Here is a 13,845-nt window from a genome sequence, read left to right as displayed (position 1 = left end):
TGATATGCACACGTGCCGAAAAGGTCTTGCTGTTTGTCTCCATCTCACGTCAGAGGCATTGACACGTAAGCTTCGCTTCGGAGCTCACACACGTCACTTGAAATTTAGTCACAGAGTAAGCATGGCGGCACAGTAATCGTTTGAAGAACAACGAGACTACTATGCCGGCGGATTCGCCCCCAGGCTCCCTGAGTGGAAGGCTGGCGCGCCACCACTGAGCGTGCGGGCCCGCCTTTGATACATCGCGATCTCCGGCAGTCAAAGCATTCGCGGTCATGCGTTGTCCAGAGCATCCAGCAACAGGGTAATCCGACAGCAAATCGGAGCGCGTGGCGCTAAGTTTCCGTAGTTTAAAAATGGTGCGTTGTCGACCTACACATCATTAGTAACTTTGGTTTCTACTGGCATCATCTATCCAGGGTTAAAATTTCGTGACTATTTTTCTCCGCCCTGTAAAGCAAATCTTCATAACGATCGTGGACTTGATTTCGTTTTTTTGTTTGGAGTGAAAGGGTCGGCTCTATGAAAGGCAAATACTGTAAAGTCTAAGAGCAACTAAGTAAAAAACATAGAAAAAACCCAGAAGAAAGATAGAACAGACAAGTCGTTAAAAGATCAGTCAAGACGAGGCATTAAAACTAAGAAACGAAAAAGAATAAAGAGAAAAGAATAAAGAGAAGAGAATAAAAAGGGGGGGGGCGGAGACTGGTGCACCACCAACCCCACAGGCAGTCAATTATGCCAAAAAGCCTTGCCTTACACGGATGAATAGCAACCACATTCACGGGTAAAACGTAACACCAGGTCAGCCGAGTTGGCGTCGTCTGCTAGCACCAAAGGGAAGATTAAGATGCCATCTCGAAACAACCAAATTAGGGCAGTCTATGAGTAAGTTGACCACCGTCAGACGGGCTCTGCATCGGCAGTGAGCGGGATCCTCACGTCTGAGATTGTTGCCATGGGTCAGCCAAGTGTGGCCAAGGTGGAGTCTACGGAGGACGATGGATTCCCAGCGAGCAGCACTGCCTCATGGTCATGGTCTGCGTAATTCTCACCAGTTTATCTGGGGAGTTCAGAGTCGATAATTCTGAGTTTCAGACTTCCAGCAATCGATGACTATAAACGATCGAAGGTCCGCTTGTGGGACCCCCATTTCCAGAATCGTTGTCCTCATGGCCATCTTGGCCAACGAGTTAGCTCGTTCATTTACCGAAATCCCAAAATGGCCGTGTGTCCAAACGAAAACGACTGGCCGTCCAGCTTGATGGAGGTCTGAGACAAGATCCTGGACAGTCGTAACCAGAGTGAGAGGAGAGTAGCACTGGTCGATAGCTTGAAGACTGCTAAGGCAAACACTATAGAGTAGGATACTCTTGCCAGTTTAAGAACGAACATGGACAAGCGCTAATCTAATGGACATCAAGTCAGCAGTGAAGACATTGCAGCCACTGGGCATACAGTAGAGTTCACTACACAGTGCATGTGTGTATGCAAAACCTCCTAGCCCGTCAATTGACGAGCCATTGGTGAATACAGCTTCCGAACCCGGATACTTCAATAGCAGCCAAGAACAGGCGGCGAAAAATCTTTTGGACAAAAGGGGACTGAGGCAAATGCGAGGTCGGGACACAAGCCATGTGGGTAGATGCGATGTCTCCCTGACCAGAGGGGTGACAGTGGAGGAAGTTGCAGTTCCAAAGAGAGACACTGGAGACGTTCAGCAATTGTCAACCCAGTTCTGAGTCGCCCTTCTGGAAGGTGGCGCTGCCTTCCAGAAAAAAGGACACGGGAGTTGGGATTCTCAAGGGAAAAAAAAGTCTTTTCGGGTTTTAAAATCATTTTCTTCAGACACTTACTGGCGCACAGTCACCGTTCTTGTAAAAGAGCAACGTGCAATCCTTGGTGGAGATTGTTGTATTGGGCGTCTTGGACCCAAGCTGAGTTACAGCCGTCTGCCGCGCGTCTGTTGGAGTGCATATTCTGACGCTTCCAGCGCTGTCTATTGCTCAAATTTCAGCTAATTTATTTTGTTCCACGACGTTTCCCCCTGGATCAGTAATTTGTTCAAATTCGACGTCAATTCTCAGTAGTAATTCTCTTTCTACAGCATTTTCAAGTTGGATCTTTAATTACAGACACTGCATATACGTTTACCTGTTTGTGACACGTCTTGTAGTAAAATTTTTAAATGAAAATATGTTTCATAATTGTGACTTATTCCACATTCTTTGCGACCATTTCACTCATGATCTGTAGAGGCGGATTTAGCGAATCTGCAGTTTTGTAAATTTAAGATCTGTATTTTTATTTTAATGAAATGTTCTGAATCTTTGAGAATATCCTCGTTAAGGACTGAAAGTGTGTCTATTTATTAGTATCCTGTATGAGACAGGTTCTAGGAATTGCAAATGACGTGCAACACATGGCAGAAGAAGCTGGTGCTTTACTGCGCGAGAAGCAGAAAGCGGTCCGATTTTTAAGAATTCACGACGGCTAGGCGAAACAGACTCAAAATGTATTACTGTGGAGGAGAACAACGTTTGTGGAACTTTCTGGAGTCGCTTACCAACGACTGCACCGAGAATATCTCCCTGAAGACCTCACTCTATTGTGTACGTAGTACATTCAAACCTAGAATGTTTTTCCTAAGTGCATGCTATCTTATTTTCTGCAAAGTGCCACGCTGTTTCGCTCTATTTCTTCTGCTTTTTACGTGGTGTATTTCTTTGCTTTTATGCAGTCCATTTCGAGCTGTGTGTGATGTGTAAGTGCGTAGGCGACTATACTACAGTTTTGTCGCTCTGAAAACGAGCGCTGGAAAGACAGCTGAAACGTCAGTTTCATTGTTTCAGTATTTCATAATGGTACAGCCTAATACCCAAAAGCATTTTATCCGATTAGTTGGTATCCTTTCGAAATTCAATTCTTCTTCTATACATTGAAGCAAACATTCAAGTGGCTTGGACTTCGCACTCCACTGGCATATTTACACTATTATCCTTGAGAAACCGTATTTCCACACGCTCACGTAATTGACTCCGTCTCGCATTCAGTTCGCTGTTCAGCCGCGGACACTTGTAAAAGATGACAAGACATCAAAGAACTGAAGGAGACGACGGAACTGCAGATAGCGTGTAATACAGGAAAACTGTGTAGGCAAAAGTTGAGGGGTATGCTAAATTAGGAGCATTCATTCGTGTCTTACTGTATGACGGGAGAACAGCCGATTTGTATATAAAAATGTCAGCACCACCGTCATGCCGACTCCACTGCCACTGACAGCTGCCCAGGTTCCCGGGTTCGATTCCCGGCGGGGTCAGGGTTTTCTCTGCCTCGTGATGACTGGGTGTTGTGTGCTGTCCTTAGGTTAGTTAGGTTTAATTAGTTCTAAGTTCTACGGGACTCATGACCATAGATGTTAAGTCCCATAGTGCTCAGAGCCATTTGCACCAACCATTGACAGCTGCTTTAGGTTTCTCGGTTGAGGATCCATGCAGCGAGAGATCCAATCGAGGTAGTCCCACAGATTCTAGATTGGGTTTAAACCAGGGAGTACACTGCAAGCAATGCGACATGCTGCACTGGCCTGCTGAGAGACGCCCCCCCCCATACAGTGCACAGCCAGTGAAGCCGCTGCTGCAGAGGCGTTTCTGAAATTATCAGCCGTCATTTCCCTACAGTATGGCCGTTCAGGTAACCTGATTTTAATCCGTGTTGGCTGTGGGTTTATCTGAAAGACGTCGTGTTCAGTGCTCAATTATGAACGTAGCTGAATTGGGGGAACGCACTGCGCAACAGGTATGGGGAAAAAGGACCGAGGGCGACACGAACCAATAACACGGCAACCCAACCATATCCTGTTTATTTTCCAACTATACTTAACAGGTCCGCAGCTCGTGGTCTCGCGGTAGCATTCTCGCTTCCCGAGCCTGGAGTCCCGGGTTCGATTCCCAGCGGGGTCAGGGATTTTCACCTGTCCCGAGATGACTGGGTGTTGTTTGTGTTTTCATCATCATCATTTTTCATCCCCATTACGATCGGAGGAAGACAACGGCAAACCACCTCCATTAGGGCCTTGCCTAGTACGGCGGTGCGGGTCTCCCGCATCGTTCCCCTACGATTTGTCAAGAAGCATGGAAATTTATTTCCACTTCCATACTTAATAGAGAAATAGTGTTCATTTCCCAGCACTGCTGGTCAACGCGAAAAGTTGGGGCTGCAATACTTGCAGGAACGGCGGCAGAAAATCACAAATCTTTTCAATACGACCTCCTTATAAAACCACTATCCACATACTTATCATAGAAATCCGAAAATAGAGCAATCCAAATAGAAAAAAAAATCTGGTGCATTATTCAGAAATCAGTCTGCCGTCATAGTTATAATTAACTTCATTGTCAATTCTACGAGTCACTGTATTTGAAATTAGTCGGTTTTGTTATTTACGTAGTAAATATAAAGAAAAGCACTCCGTTTTCAGACCACGAGTGGCCTACCGGGACCTCTCGACCGCCGTGTCATCCTCAGTGGAGGATGCGGATAGGAGGGGCGTGGGGTCAGCACACCGCTCTCCCGGTCGTTATGGTATTCTTGACCGAAGCTGCTACTATTCGGTCGAGTAGCTCCTCAATTGGCATCACGAGGCTGAGTGCACCCCGAAAAATGGCAACAGCGCACGGTGGCCAGGATGGTCACCCATCCAAGTGCCGACCACGCCCGACAGCGCTTAACTTCGGTGATCTCACGGGAACCGGTGTATCCACTGCGGCAAGGCCGTTGTAGTAAATATAAATGTTACACTGTTTATTGCTATATGTTCACAACTTAACCAGAAGCATAATGTTATTAATTCTTATGTTTTTGTTGGTGGCTGAGTCGTAGCACTATGTGTTTCCGGCTTTCTGCCATCAAGTTATGCATTCTTATGTTTATTATTTACAGTGTAAGATAAAATAAATCCTATCCTAACTTTATTTATTACATGAAAGTGTTTGCTCCTGCCGTGGCCTATCTTTTGTTCATCAGCAGCTGCTGATGAGCTTCAACAAACAACACACAAAAATGCTTCTTGAAGTGTCTTCCAAAACTAACGAAAATGAAATGAAATTAAATGTCGTGTGACGAGGACCTCCCGTTGGGTAGACCTGTCGCCTGGTGAAAGTCCTTTGGGTTGACGCCACTTCAGCGATCTGCGTGTCGAGGAGGATGAAATGAAGATGAAGACAACACAACACTCAGTTCACCAGAGCGGACAAAAATCTCCGACACAGCTGGGAATCGAACTCGGGCCCGGGGCCCGGGCCCCTGCGTGGCATTCGGCTGCGCTGAGCACTCAGCTATGGAGGCCGAATTCCAAAACTAAATCAATTAAAACCATCGAAATTTAATACTCCTTCAGATAATTTACTGTGGTGAGAAGAGATAAAGAACGAAGTCTTGCAAAACGTCAATAAATGGAAAAAAAGTAATTAAGTCCCTTGCTGGGCCACACAACTGGTAGAACAAAAGTTGAAGTTTAAACTAGACACTGTTTAGCACACTCGTCGTGAACGCCAAGTCCGTGCTGAGCAGGAGTAATGAAAAAGTTGATGTTCCTAGCTACAATGACCGAAACGATGACAAAGTCAATACACGCCGAGATGTTACGGCCGCCGGGTGTGCGACGTCTTGGTTGAACAGCGGCGGTGGGCGGCGGCTCTGTGTTCATCTGTTCCGGACAGGCGATGTCGCTGCCTTCTGCTGCCCCGGCGCGAGCTTTAGATCCTCGATGTGGAAGGTATTATACTTCGTTCATCATAAGAAAGAAACCTGATGTAAACAAACACAAAGGCGATGATTGGTCAGCAGTCGTAGCTCTCGTATACTGGTGTTATTCCGCTCTTGTAAGTAGATCCAACTTATGTATTAGATATCTTATTACCGTGTCACTGTAAAAGAAACTGTAAGACATTCTGATGTACTAACAGCCATCAATATTTTTCTTAATCATGTTTTAGCTACGTAATTCTTAGAACGCACACCACCACGTCGTAAAAGAAGAGGACGAAAAGTGGGTTTTTTGGTGGCTTGGAATTCTGTTGCTGATCGCCTCGTTATCAACGTAGTATTGCTCAGAATCCGATATGGAAGGAGTTCAGAGATTACTACACGACTGACTGTAATACCTTCAATGGCTTCAATATTTAACTACATGGGAAATCAGCCGTGCACTTTTACGCCATACATAGGTCAAGCACAAAAATACTGTTGTTAAAGTTAGGAATTTTCATCACCCTTGTTTTTAATTAAAATACTATGTTAGCTAAGATCGAAAGCATGTCACGTTTTCCGTCCGGTCACCAAAGAAGCATATCGCCTCAGTTTTGCCATATATTACTTCCTGAATGACATTCAAAGCTATGTTATTTCTCTGCTCTTCTCGTTTTACGTCTTTCCTGCAACTGTTTACATCACTGCAGGTTAGTTGGATCACTTGCCTGGCCAGTGCTGTCCAAGTTAAATGCGCCGGTAAAGCTGTTGCCCCGTACCATCGCTAGAGTCAATGTCCTGATGGGATTCCAATTCGGTTTTACAGAGAGTACTCTACTGCCTTGGCTCCTTACTTAGCTTGCATTTATCGCGAATCTCTTGCCCAACGTAAAGTCCCGAGCGACTGGTAAAAAGAGCAGGTGACGCCTGTACATAAGAAGGGTAGAAGGACGGATTCTGAAAATTACAGACCAATATTCTTCACATCGGTTTGTTGCAGGATTCTCGAACATATTCTCAGTTCGAATATAATGAATTTCCTTAAGACAGAGAAGTTGCTGTCCATGCATCAGCACGGCTTTAGAAAGCATCGCTCCTGCGAAGCGCAACTCGCCCTCTTTTGACATGGTATCTTGCGAACCATGGATGAAGGGTATCAGACGGATGCCATATTCCTTGACTTCCGGAGAGCGTTTGACTCGGTGCCCCATTGCAGACTCCAAACTAAGGTACGAGCATATAGGATTGTTTCCCAAGTATGTGGATGGCTCGAAGACTTCTTAAGTAATAGAACCCAGTACGTTGTCCTCGACGGTGAGTGTTCATCGGAGGTGAGGGTATCATCTGGAGTGCCCCAGGGAAGTGTGGTAGGTCCGCTGTTGTTTTTTCTCTCTACATATATGATCTTTTGGATAGGGTGGATAGCAATGTGCGGCTGTTTGTTAATGATGCTGTGGTGTACGGGAAGGTGTCGTCGTTGAGTGACTGTAGGAGGAGACAAGATGACTTGGACAGGATTTGTGAATGGTATACAGAATGGCAGCTAACTCTAAATATCGATAAATGTAAATTAATGCAGATGAATAGGAAAAAGAATCCCGTAATGTTTGAATACTCAATTAGTAGTGTAGCGCTTGATACAGTCGCGTCGATTAAATATTTGGGCGTAACATTGCAGAGCGATATGAAGTGGGACAAGCATGTAATGGCAGTTGTGGGGAAGGCGGATGGTCGTCTTCGGTTCATTGTTAGAATTTTGGGAAGATGTGGTTCATCTGTAAAGGAGACCGCTTATAAAACACTAGTACGACCTATTCTTGAGTACTGCTCGAGCGTTTGTGATCTCTATCAGGTCGGATTGAGGGAGGACATAGAAGAAATTCAGAGGCGGCTAGATTTGTTACTGGTAGGTTTGATCATCACGCGAGTGTTACGGAAATGTTTCAGGAACTCGGGTGGGAGTCTCTAGAGGAAAGGAGGAGTTCTTTTCGTGAATCGCTACTGAGGAAATTTAGAGAACCAGCATTTGAGGCTGACTGCAGTACAATTTTACTGCCGCCAACTTACATTTCGCGGAAAGACCACAAAGATAAGAGAAGAGAGATTAGGGCTCGTACAGAGGCATATAGGCAATAATTTTTCCCTCGTTCTGTTTGGGAGTAGAACAGGGAGAGAGGATGCTAGTTGTGGTACGAGGTACCCTCCGCCACGCACCGTATGGTGGATTGCGGAGTATGTATGTAGATGTAGATGTATGCGTAATGCACGCCATAAAACGTATCCTCATTATCTTACTTCACTGTACACGTGACAGCTGACTTCCGCTCCACGTGAAATGAAATCCAACGGCGTTTCAGAAACCGCGGAAGAATACATCGTGTAATGGTTACATGAGATTTATTCTTACGGTGAACGGAGTATACATCTCTCTGATTGACTGCATGGTTGGATCGCGGAAGCGGAACTTAAGACTTCCTCCGTGCACGCAGCTGTGCGCGACGACTGAGATTTTGACGCAGCCGCCGGCATCGCTCTCTGTCTACTCGCCGACTACATCGCCCTGCTGCGGTTCCAGTGGTCCCGGGGCGTGGGAGTTGCGGGATCGCCTGCAATCCGCGGCAGGAGCGCTGCAGCACCCGGTGGCCTTCCACCTGTCAACAGGACAGGGCTTGTCATCAGGCGGAGCGCACCTATATGAACTGCTTGCATGATGTTTAGGTGCTCCTCGACCAGCATGAAGACCCGGTCTGTCCCCAAGAGAATTTGTGCTGGACCATCGCGGACGGCAACTTCGTCCCAGTACCAATATCATGGACATAAAGAGCCAACTTACCTCAGCAGAGAATATGTTGGCTGCGCATCTTTAACAACCAAATCAGCGCATCCATCCACGCCCGAAGGGGCGCAATTATTTCATTGTTCGTACAATGATCCTATAACCACTGAATTACACTAATATTATTCCTCACCGTGTCAAGTTTCGTTGAATTTTCTTCCTCCACTTCTAGACCCTCAACTTTTATTATCAGTTAATGTGGTATAGACAGATAATGAAACCAATCGTAGCCGTCAAATACCGAGGAATAGTCTGTCAGAAAGAGGTAAGGTGCAGCGGGTTGGCTAGTGGTGGGGATGACAGACAGTTTCACTGGGTGAAACCTAACGAATGGTGAAGAGATATCTATTGACAAACTGTTAAATACTGTTCGCAGTCTGAAGCCCTTAAGAAGTTGAATGAACAGAAGAGATGGAAAAGGTCAAACGAAGAACTGAGAGTCTGTCATAGGTTCGTTTATTTGCGCGAGGGTAACATCGAGAACTACTGTGGGAGACACGCTGCAAGAAAGGTGTTGTGTATCACACAATTACGTGTGCCCACGTTGCAAAAGAAGTCCACAAACATGTTTCTTGCTCCAATATACATTTCGCGTAATGACAAAGATGATAATATTAGGGAAACTGGCCTTGGTAGCCGAGCGGTTTTAGGCGCTACAGTCTGGCACCGCGCGGCCGCTACGGTCGCAGGTTCGAATCCTGCCTCGGGCATGGATGTGTGTGATGTCCTTAGGTTAGTTAGGTTTAAGTAGTTCTAAGTTCTAGGGGACTGATGACCTCAGAAGTTAAGTCCCATAGTGCTCAGAGCCATTTTTAGGGAAACTGCGGGATGTGGAGAGGGATGCGGAGAATGTTTCTACCCGCGCACCATCCGCGAATGAAACGGATAACGAGGGGAAGGAGGAGAAGTATAGCCGGCCGCTGTGACCGAGCGGTTCTAGGCGCTTCAGTCTGGAACCGCGCTGCTGCTACGATCGCAGGTTCGAATCCTGCCTCGGGCATGGATGTGTATGATGTCCTTAGGTTAGTTATGTTTAGGTAGTTCTAAGTCTAGGGGACTGATGACCTCAGATGTTAAGTCCCATAGTGCTTAGAGCCATTTGAACCATTTAGGAGAAGTATAAATCTGGTACAATGTGAATCTTCTACCACAGACTGAGGGCGGCTAGAAGAGCACAGGAGTAGGTGAAGAACATGGAATATCGAGGTATACAAAAAGAGCAGTACCAACGGTCACAAGCTTGGCTGGCACGTACTAAGATGCCACAAGTTTCTCGAAAGCCTACTTCGGCAAGTTCGATAAATGACTTTCGGGCGCAGAATATCCTAATAGTCTACAGTCCCTAAGTATCGTTCCCGTCTAGAGATTCAAAATAAAATGAGACACGCTGCTGGCTTAGCAGCAAGTAAGAACTAAATACACAGGTAAAGATATACACTTTAACTGCCATGTACAATTATTTTCTCCGCCCGTATCCCATAGTGAAGCTAAAGATAAACAATAAATTGAGAGTTTAATTCCTTACTATTCCCAAAGAGTACGTTACCTAAAGGGTTAACGCTTTCCCTCTGCTACTTCTGCGCTACTTCCCTGAATAGGCTGGGATGGAAACTTTATACACAATATAAGAGAACTCAACCTATGCCACGCGCTTTACTGTTACTCATACATCACCGTAAGACTGCTGACTGTGTCTTTCCAGGCCTCATCAGGAGATAAACAGAGGGCAAGTGAACAGAAGCAGCACGTCGACAGTCTCAGGCGCCCAGCTGGGGCGCGTTAGCAACAGGCGGCGACAACAGAGCAGAAGCGGCCGACAGATAAGACTATCAGCCAGCTGTCTGCAAACACCTCCCGTGCTTCAGCCGATGGCGTTATATACGCTTTTTCCCAATTTCTAGTACAGGTTTCTAGAAGTTGTAGAAGGGAGTCAATAGATAAAGTTTGGACAAGGAACCTTCGTCCGGAAATGTACCGTTTTGATATAAAACAGGTTTAAGATGGTGTCATTATCAAAACTCCCGCTTCACGGTATGCACACAGAGGAGAAAATGACGAGGCCCACGAGAAGGACAGGCCGTGCCGCGTATGTCACAGCACGTCATACTGCTGGTCTTACGAGTGCCAGCAGACTCTCCGGCGGGGAGCAAGTAGCTATTTCAGACGAGTTTACTAATTATTAACTGCGCGTTTAAATGCATACAAGTTCTCGATAGAACACGAAACAACTGACACCTGTAGTGGGTAACTTTTCAATTAAATAATGATTTCCCGTGGATCCTGCACGGAGCCGAGCGTTCGCGAACTGTGGCGGACAAGCCTGCTAGTGTGACGTCAGAAGTTCTTTGCAGGACCTGTATATCTTGTTGGCCCAGGAGAATGAGCTCTGACCTGCGCCCTCTACAGGTGAGCGTGGCACGGGCAATGTTTCGAGCACTCATCGTCGGGTTCTCTTCTACATATCGAAGAACGCCCTCCTCAAAGTCTATAAAGTGCCATGTGTCACTGGACCACCACAGTCAACACTCCTAGTTGAGAAAGTACAAGTTTGTCGCAACCGTTAACTGTGTTGTTGTTGTAGTCTTCAGTCCAGAGACTGGTTTGATGCAGCTCTCCATGCTACTCTATCCTGTGCAAGCTGCTTCATCTCCCAGTACCTACTGCAACCTAGATCCTTCTGAATCTCTGCCCTCCAATACTAAATTGGAGATCTCTTGATGCTTCAGAATATGCCCTACCAAAGAATCCCTTCTTCTAGTCAAGTTGTGCCACAAATTTCTCTTCTCTCCAATTCTATTCAATACCTCCTCATTAGTTATGTGATCTACCCATCTAATCTTCAGCATTCTTCTGTAGCACCACATTTCGAAAGCGTCTATTCTCTTCTTGTCCAAACTATTTATCGACCATGTTTCACTTCCATACACGGCTACGCTCCATACAAATACTTTCAAAAACGACTTCCTGAGACTTAAATCTATACTCGATGTTAACAAATTTCTCTTCTTCAGAAATGCTTTCCTTGCCATTGCCAGTCTACATTTTATATCCTCTCTACTTCAACCATCATCAGTTATTTTGCTCCCCAAATAGCAATACTCATTTACTACTTTAAGTGTCTCATTTCCTAATCTAATTCCCTCAGCATCACCCGATTTAAATCGACTACATGCCATTCTTCTCGTTTTGCTTTTGTTGATGTTCATCTTATATCCTCCTTTCAAGACAATGTCCATTCCGTACAGCTGCTCTTCCAGGTCCTTTGAAGTTTCTGACAAAATTACAACGTCATCGGCGAACATCAAAGTTTTTATTTCCTCTCCATGGATTTTAATTCCTACTTCAAATTTTTCTTTTGTTTCCTTTACAGCTTGCTCAATATACAGATTGAATAACATCGGGGATAGGCTACAACTCTGTCTCACTCCCTTCCCAACCACTGCTTCTCTTTCATGCCCCTCGACTCTTATAACTGCCATCTGGTTTCTGTAGAAATTGTAAATAGCCTTTCGCTTCCTGTATTTTACTCCTGCCACCTTCAGAATTTGAAAGAGAGTATTCCAATCAACATTGTCAAAAGCTTTCTCTAAGTCTACAAATGCTAGAAACGTAGGTTTGCCTTTCCTTAATCTATTTTCTAAGATAAATCGTAGGGTCAGTATTGCCTCACGTGTTCCAACATTTCTACGAAATCCAAACTGATCTTCCCCGAGGTCGGCTTCTACCAGTTTTTCTATTCGTCTGTAAAGAATTCGTGTTAGTATTTTGCAGCAGTGGCTTATTAAACTGATTGTTCGGTAATTTTCACATCTGTCAACACCTGCTTTCTTTGGGATTGGAATTATATTCTTCTTGAAGTCTGAGGGTATTTCGCCTGTCTCATAAATCTTGCTCACCAGATGGTAGAGTTTTGTCAGGACTGTCTCTCCCAAGGCTGTCAGTAGTTCTTATGGAATGTTGTCTACTCCCGTGGCCTTGTTTCCACTTACGTCTTTCAGTACTCTGTCAAAGTCTTCACGCAGTATCATATCTCCCATTTTATCTTCATCTACATTCTCTTCCATTTCTATAATATTGTCCTTAAGAACATCGCCATTGTATAGACCCTCTATATACTCCTTCCATCAGGCCAAAACTGCATTTAATCTGAGAAATAACTTATTCACCAGCGAGACCATCAGTCTGGAAATAAGGAAACCGAAGCAGTTTATGAATGATGTGGCATCCACTGAAATGAAGAGGAAGGCATGCAGAAGAGGGGAATGGCGTACTGCTGCAAACCGAGCTCAGGGTTTAACGCACACACGATCTTCTTAACAGTCACAGCAGAGTCTCTGTATGAATTCTCCGTCGCCCGTCTGCGACTGTGCGGGGGCGGGCGGCACCGGCGCCCCACCTGCAGACGCGCCGGCACTGCTCCGGCATCCCATCATCCCGCCCCGCAGCCTTATCGAATTGCGCAGCAATAACTGGGTTACCGCGCCGGAAGCCCCACAAGTGCATTACTCTCCGCGCCTGGCCTTCTCCACTGTCTCAATTAAACGCACACAGCAAGTGGGTCGCGAGTCCCCGCGTGGCGCACGAGAAATAGAAAATGGGTCGGCAACAGCCAGACGATTGCGCCCGCTGCAGCCGCGGCTGCGGCTTCAAAAGCTCCGGCCGGCGCTCGTCGCTAGCCAACACAAGCAAACACCTGCCACGGGCCGACGCGATAAGGGAAACATTTGCCGGCTAAATAAGCGCCGCTCGACTACAGCTGCAAACATTAGCTCCCCCCGGCCGCCAACAAAGGCGTCCACTGTCTCCCTCCCGAGTCCGCTGTCCCGAACACGAAACAACTAAATCGAGACTACACTTCAAATTCAATTCCCACCCGACGTTAACAATAGAACGTCGTCGTTAACAGAGGTGTGTTCACGCTAAGCGCGAAGTCAACACGACAGTGTGTCGCTAAGATCAGTGCTCGACGGGAAATGTGAGATTAGGATAGCCCGATCGTCTCATTAAATGTCGAAATATTGTCAGCGTTTACACGTAATTCACGACGTGATTTTTCTGTAACGTATACTACGAGGTGGTGGTCTCTGACTCCCCTATATTTAAACCGAGATTTAAGGCGCATTGCGTTTGAAAATTTTAATATACATCGCATTTATTTTTGCAAGTATTTAAGCGTTGTTTAAATACTCCTCGCTGATTCTGCCGCACTAAATAAAGCCGGCAGTATTTTATTGTTTATCAAACGAAGTAATCAAATCTGT

General features: G+C 45.8%; 1 protein-coding gene and 1 pseudogene across 5 annotated transcripts in view; both read right to left on the bottom strand.

Annotated features, from left to right (window-relative positions):
* The window catches only part of LOC126092591 (PH and SEC7 domain-containing protein), an 836,662-nt gene that overhangs the window by 688,620 nt on the left and 134,197 nt on the right, over window positions 1-13,845 (bottom strand). The window lies entirely within an intron of this gene.
* LOC126098498 (5S ribosomal RNA) lies at window positions 4,664-4,781 on the bottom strand (annotated as a pseudogene).

This window comes from Schistocerca cancellata, chromosome 1, assembly GCF_023864275.1.
Source record: "Schistocerca cancellata isolate TAMUIC-IGC-003103 chromosome 1, iqSchCanc2.1, whole genome shotgun sequence".
NCBI lineage: Eukaryota > Metazoa > Arthropoda > Insecta > Orthoptera > Acrididae > Schistocerca > Schistocerca cancellata.
Note: the sequence above shows the minus strand (reverse complement) of the source record. Positions and strands in the feature narration are given on the sequence as shown.